General features: G+C 32.4%; 1 long non-coding RNA gene across 2 annotated transcripts in view; it reads left to right on the plus strand.

Annotated features, from left to right (window-relative positions):
- LOC141381182 (uncharacterized) overlaps positions 1-2,323 on the plus strand; it is a 33,443-nt gene extending 31,120 nt beyond the window's left edge. For both annotated transcript variants that reach the window (XR_015480673.1, XR_015480674.1), the window contains exon 4: positions 911-2,323. This is a non-coding gene — a long non-coding RNA (uncharacterized LOC141381182). The remainder of the gene's footprint in view (positions 1-910) is intronic.
- Positions 2,324-7,273: the final 4,950 nt, after the last annotated feature.

The raw sequence follows: 7,273 nt of genomic DNA on the forward strand, positions 1-7,273 counted from the left end.
GATTTTCAAATCAAATCCACTTATAGCACTTCCGTTCCCCTCCTCAGGGAACGAAGGGTTACTTCTGTAACCTCGAACGTTATTTTCATTGCCTTTTAATTGAAATAGCCAATCAAAAACATATGAGGCTGAAAAAAATGCTTATTATAAAAGAGAGATTTTGGCATTTAAAGGGTTTTGCATCTGAATTGTAAATAGATAATGAATAATCACGATCAGCATTTTTTTTCAACAATCTATGTTCCATCTGTGGTAAAATACAAACAAACTAACATATGTTAGTTTGATATGTTAGTTTGTTTGTATTTTACCACAGATGGAACATAGATTGTTGAAAAAAATGCTGATCGTGATTATTCATTATTTATTGATTATGAAAATACAGTAAAATACTAAACTACACCATTTCAATTTACTATGATCTTTTATGTGAAGCTGCTTTGACACAATCTACATTGTAAAAGTTCTATACAAATAAAATTGAATTGAATAAAATAAAATAACCAACATACAGCATGTTAATCAATATATGTTTTAATGGTTGAGATATATTAGAGATACTTGGGCAAATGCTCTTACTAGCATTCTCATGATTATTAGCCACTTTATGATGAATTAATTGTTGTATTTTGGACAAATGTGTTTTATATTTTCTATCGAGTAGTACAGTTAGAAAATAGTGTAGACCATTTCAAAAACAATAATAACAATAATAAATTAGCCAAGTCCTAGTCATCTTTAATAGTATCTGATGTTTCATCAGATATTCTTTTAATAAATCACCCCTAAGAGAATACGGCAGCCCTCGAAATGACTTTCAAAAGCATGCCTTTTTGCTTTGTAAACCTTCATTCGTGTTTCATTCTCGCCACTGTATAATTTTCTTTTTTTTCTGGTTGAATTTCCGCAGCATTCTCCGATCACCTTAAGCAGCTGTCGCCTGGAGATATCTTATCTACAGAAGAGCAACACTTCAAACCGTAATCCTCAGCCGACTGACACCCTCTTGACACCCAGTGTAGCCATCTATTGTATCTGAATGAAGGCTTCCTGCATGTCGAATTTGATCATTTCTCACATGCTCGCACACATCTGTGGATCGCTTTTGTAAAGTCCCAGACCACCGAGGAAGAAGAGAATACAACAGAAAAGGTGGGGAAATTGTTGTTTGGATTCTCTTTTTTTCTGCTTCTTAAAAGAAAGGTCAACCCCTTCATCATATAGCTTTTCAAGACATCAATCTCAGTCAAGAGGCTTTAAAGAGAAATGCATGAAACCATTATTTGAATTTGAAAGGCAGTGTTTGAGAAGGTAAAGGTGATTTTTTTTTTTTTTTCCCCTCTCTCTCCTCTTCACTTTCGTTTGAATCAGAGAGGTGAAATATTGTGTGTAATACAATAACACTGGGGGTGGGGTGGAGGAAATGCTATGCACTTTGCTTCAGTCACACATCTATTTCAGCAGCATAATTTGATTCATCAAAAGTCTGTATGTATGCCAGAATGTATGTGCGTAGCTGTGCGGTACTTTTTTTCCAGTCTCGCTCTAAGATGAAATCCTGTCTTTTTGCTTTTAAAATGAAACGTCGCAGCTACAAGAAATGACAAGCTGAAAGGCACTGAAACATGATGGCAAAGTTAAACATCTTGCAGGAAACTTTTGAACATTTTACTAATGCATATGGTGGCTGACAACTCAAACATGTTACAAGTTAAGACATCACATCCAAATTAGAAAAAGACAAATATTTAGAAAATAAATAAATAAAAACATCTACATTAGATTAACTACACACACACACACACACACACAAACATTCTTAGAGTCCTCACTGTTTGCAGAGCATTTCTCTGTGTGAGCATTTCTCTATGTGTGAGCATTTCTGCATGTGTGGTGCAGATTTGCATGCGTGTGTTAAACTATGAAGATGTTTTCTCAGTTGTTAGTTTTTTTTGTTTGTTTTTTTTTTCTGTATGATATGAATTTTGCCCTGCATTGCTTTAGTGTTTTAGGGTTAGATTAACTTTTTGCAAAATGAATCATTATTTATGGATGTTTTGATTTTGATCTGGTTTTATTTTAGGATGCTAAGGAAGATCATGCAAAAGTGAAAACTAAGTCATCTGTTAAAATAATTATTTATGAAACGCTAAGTAATATTTCTGAGTTTTTGAAAAGAGCAATCAACCGAGCAACATCTTATTCCTATTTTGTTCCCCTGTATACTGTAATTTTTCTTAATTGAGAAATTTATCAATGTTTCCTTTTAAAAAAAAAAAATGTGAAAAATGTGAAAAAAAATATATGGTTATGAATTGCTTTATGGAACCTTGATCTCTGCTCTGTCAACTTTTGATGTTAGAAATTCATCGCTACATTTTAACAGAGTGACTTTTGATTGACATTTTAGAAGTTTGAAACCTTATAATACATAATAAATAAAAATTTAAAAAAATGAAAAAAAAAAAATAAATTAAAAAAAAAAAAATATATATATATATATATATATATATATATATATATATATATATATATATATATATATATATATATATATATATATATATATATATATATATATATAAATTGCAGAAATAAATAACAAAGTACTGGCAGTTTATTAGCTTTATTAGTTTATTAATTGAAAATGTCAACAAGAGTCACTTTTATAATCAAATGTTGTTGAAAACAAGGTTAAATATCACTAATTGAATTCAAAAGCATGAATAAAAGAAAAGAGGAAGAACAAAAGCAGAACACAAAATATGAGCAACTGTTAATTTACAGATTATTTTTACAGTGTAAAGTAAATAGACAAGTGTCCACTTGTTTAAAAGCCATGAATTTCCCCCATCCTCCGGCTCTGCAGGGTGTTTTCACACCCCTAGTTTGGGAAAAATAAAAAGTCAGGAAAGTGGCCGAGTCCAGCTTTGTTTGGGTGGGAGAGTCTGGTTGCGTTTGCGTGAAAAGGGGAGTTTCATTACGTGCACTACAGCTGATTTTCAAACCGGCAACACAAATGCAGGGGAGATGGTGATTCGGAGAGTAGCAGTTGCAGTGGACCTGAGAGTTGTGTGGAAGTGGAGGATTTTCAGTCTGTAATATTGTAGTGATATCACTGTAAACTGTAAAAAGGTCTTCAAAAACTGATCTACTGCTGACCATAACTTTGCCATCTGAATAAACATAAACAACAAACATTGATCACACATACCAAATCCGAAGAAACAGGACAAACAACACAAACTGGAACCGCGTCTTCCACTCTGAGATGAGTAAAAATGCTCTCGGGTAAAAAAAAAAGTTTTCTTTACAAACATATTTTTGTCGTGTTAACAGACCACTGTAATCCACACATGTGGGTCCACACGCAAACTGTGCTCTCAACACAGGGGAATGAAAACAAAACCCTCATTGTGGCACATTTATAAACTCAACCCTGACAACCCATGTCTCCGAACAATTCTTCTTCTTGTTGTTGTTTAAATTACGGTGGGCAACATTGTCTAAACACTGTAACAGGTAAAAAGTTATCAAAGCTGAATCATGCATATTAATGAAGTTGCATCTCGTTCACAATAGAGCACGCTGATTGGTTCGAACCAAGTCTTTCTCATTAATTAATGAACAGATGTGCTGAAAACTCAATGACATCACCGGCTGGTACACACAGCCAATCTCCACGCTTAATGTACACAATGATTTCATCGATGTGACTTTCCTTCAAAAATACTGTTTAAACCAGAAAAACTAATTTGCTTAAAATAACACAAACAACCAATTTCACTTTTTAGTGAAACATGTGTCCTAATACTGTTTTTAGCAACATGGGACAAATAGTCTGTCAACATCTCAAGCGTGTTTTGGTGTTTCAAGACCCTTTAACCCCTTTACACGTTAACCTTCTAATCTACAAATAAAAATACATTTTGATCAGTTTATTTGCTTAAATTAGGTTCCTGACACCACTCTAAGCAAATTTTAGCTTTTTTTGTTTTGGTGATAATCTATTTTGACAAAAGGTTAACAACCTAGGCAGTTACAATGGCTGTTAAATGGTTAAAATTGTATACTTTAAAACATAGATGTACTTTCTTGTAATGCATCATAATCTCCAGATTGTGTTATTTGTGTTATCTGTTATTTATTCATGTTTTTCAAATTTTTTCAACAACATTTACTGTATTCATTTTGTGTTCTGCTGAAAGACCTTGAAACATTTCAAATAACTATATTCTTCACAAAGCAATGATTTATTAGTTTTAAACTGGTCAGAGCTCAGCAAAAGAAGAAAATGAGACAAACTAGGCATTTTAGTTGATTTTACAAACAAAAGCAATGGGCCAAAGTGTTTACAGATAAAATATTTGATCTCATTCGAGAGCATTTTTTGCTTTGAAATAATTAAAAAACAACATGAATAATTCAAAAGAGATTAATGGAGAGGGAGCGAAAGGCCGTTGAGATGAAAGGCAATTAAATTAAATTTGTGAAACGCATTCAGTCTCAGAGTATAGTGTTAAGCAGATCTACAAGTAAAATTACAATGTAATAATATGTGTACGAACACATACCTTTTTCCAAGTATACGTCTTGTGCATGTTTAACATGTATTATTGTTTCATTTTAAAGGGATAGTTCATCACAAAAAAATAAATAAAAACGTTATTTACCCACCCTTATTTGGTTTCATTCATCGAGTTCTTCTTTTTTTAAAGAATATGCTAAATACTAAAGGAAGATTTTGAAGGAAAGAAACCAGTAACTATTGACTTCCATTGTATGAAACACAAATACTTTAAGTCAATAGTTACAGGTTTACAAAAAATATATATTTTTAATATTTTTAATAGGAAGCTATACAATATATTTGTGCATATAGATTAGTTTAGTCAGTACTGAAGCCAAATCTAGAGCTTTATCTAACAAAATAACTTGATAACGTTCCATAAACTAGTACACCCAAATGTATATGTTATAGAAATATTTTAATTATCAATTTAAAATGGGAAAAATCAAGAGAAGCAAAAAAAAAAAATTGTTGAAATTTTGTAGGTTGTAATTTTTTTTTTTTTGCAATATTTTGCTTAAATTTAATTGTATTATCTTTCCATTTCTAAATATGTTTAGTGAAAATATTATTTTTAATTATTATGTATCAGTTTTGTTTAAATATTCAAATACATTGCCTATATTAACAAAAAAATGTCTGAAATATTAATTTTCAAAATTGAGTGTACTCCATTATGCTGAGCACTGTATAAATTGTTCTAATTGAAAAATGAAAAATGAAGGTGTGCTCACAGTTTAAGTTAAATGAAGTAGTGATTTTGTCCACATGATGTACTTTAAAAGTAATTTTCAACATAAACATGATCAAAATGACATTTTCTGTTCTGTGGAATGGATAGTTGGTTACTTTTTGTTTCTTTAAAAGATTAAAAAAGAGCTCTGTCTAGCTCAAGCAACACTACATTTCTTAGGCTATTTGTGAAACTGATTGCACCTTTGCAAAGAAAAAAAAGATAAATCAAAATCAATCCATCTGCTCTCCTCACAATTAGAGACGCATTCTGCAATCACACTCTCTTTTATCTCTTGTCTTCTCACTTGGTCTCATTCTTTTCTAGTGGGTGGAAAAATAGCAGTGATAAGGTGCGAGTCCTGAACAAATCACCTAATGAAAATTAGAAGAGAATACAGCCGGGGGTGTATCTGAGATTAGAGCAAAGACTGCGTGTAAAGCTGAAAAAATAAATATGCTTGAATGACCTTCACTTTTAATTTAAATGCCTGTTCACACAACTCATCAAGGCTTAAATCTAAGATATATAAAGTACTAATAAAAAATCCATGTCTTAATATAATTACATGAAAATATTGTGAATATTAAAAGATACTGTTCATTGTTCACAATTCATCATTGTTTGTTTTATTTTTAAAGATGGTTAAAATAGTTCATTTCAAGAGGATTATGCTGCATAAAATTTACTAATTTACGCAAAGGTGCTGTACTTTATATGTTTGCAGATATTTAAGGAACCTACTAAGTGAACATTCTTGTTTATTTGAAAAACAATGATGTAGTCAGTTATTCTGCTTGGAAGTGTGCGTTAAATGCCGGAACGCTGTCTTTTTTTTTTTTTTTTGGTTCTTTTAACCAAACTGGCTGCCACTTTAGCTAGTTATATTTCAGCCTTGCCTTGTTGGAAAATCACGTATTACATTCATTCATTTAGTCAGAAAGGCTCTCAAAGCATGCGTCATGACCAAAATGCAACCTCTGGTGGACAGTAACGGTGTTCAAAATGAGTGCTTTAAAGGCCTATTTTACCCCTTTTTCAAGAGATGTTTCTGTAAAGTTTTAGCCAAAAACGCCTATCAGAATATTAGTTATACCATTCAAAAAAATAGAATTTTTAGCTCTGAGCACAATGTAGCTGTTTTTTTTTTTATTCCTATGCCTTTTAATGCTAGTTGTCCTCACCCACCGTTCCCACATGGCTGGCAGAGTGTGTCTCAATCTCTGCCTCTGCTGCGTCAGATAAACCGCACCGTGATAGACATAAAGGGAACAGATCTCGCGTAACGTTTGTGAGAAATACTACAGTGAGAACTTTCCCAATGATTATTTGATGTATTTGTTGTGGAGTTAATTCAAGCCTTTCGATGAGTCGCACACAATGTTGTTACAAAGTTCACGCACAGACACAAACACGCACACAGTGGTACTGTTTTTATGTGCAAATGTTATAGGATACAGGTTAATATCCACAGCTGTATGGATATCCGTTATGTTAATGTACAAAATAAACCTGATTTAACGTCCACTAATCGGGATTGAAGCGTCTTCTTTTAGTATTGTACTGACAAGCGGTTGTGGTGAAAAAGTAAAGATGGTAAAATCGCTTTAAATGGTTACAAACATGCACCGTTTTAAAAACATTTTAAACTTGTAAATGTCATTCTTGATCACATTTGATGATGATTGATGATCACAGAGAGCTGAACAGATCTTTTAATCCCAGTTGCTGTGCAGACATCCTGTATTTTTTATTTGATAATATGTGTTACTACGGAGACATGTTAATATGCGGCTGCCAATCAATTCGGTGGGCGGAGAAACCGCATTCCAGTGTCACATTGTGGTTGGCCTCAAAATGGGAGGGGTTTGAATCCTATTTTAACGTCAAGAATTTAAAAAAAGAGACTTGTGATTCAATCACTTCAATATGACTGTAAACACTACCTACACACAGTTCTGTCCAAACAG

Source organism: Danio rerio, chromosome 3 (genome assembly GCF_052040795.2).
Source record: "Danio rerio strain M-AB ecotype USA chromosome 3, GRCz13ab, whole genome shotgun sequence".
Classification (NCBI taxonomy): Eukaryota; Metazoa; Chordata; class Actinopteri; order Cypriniformes; family Danionidae; genus Danio; species Danio rerio.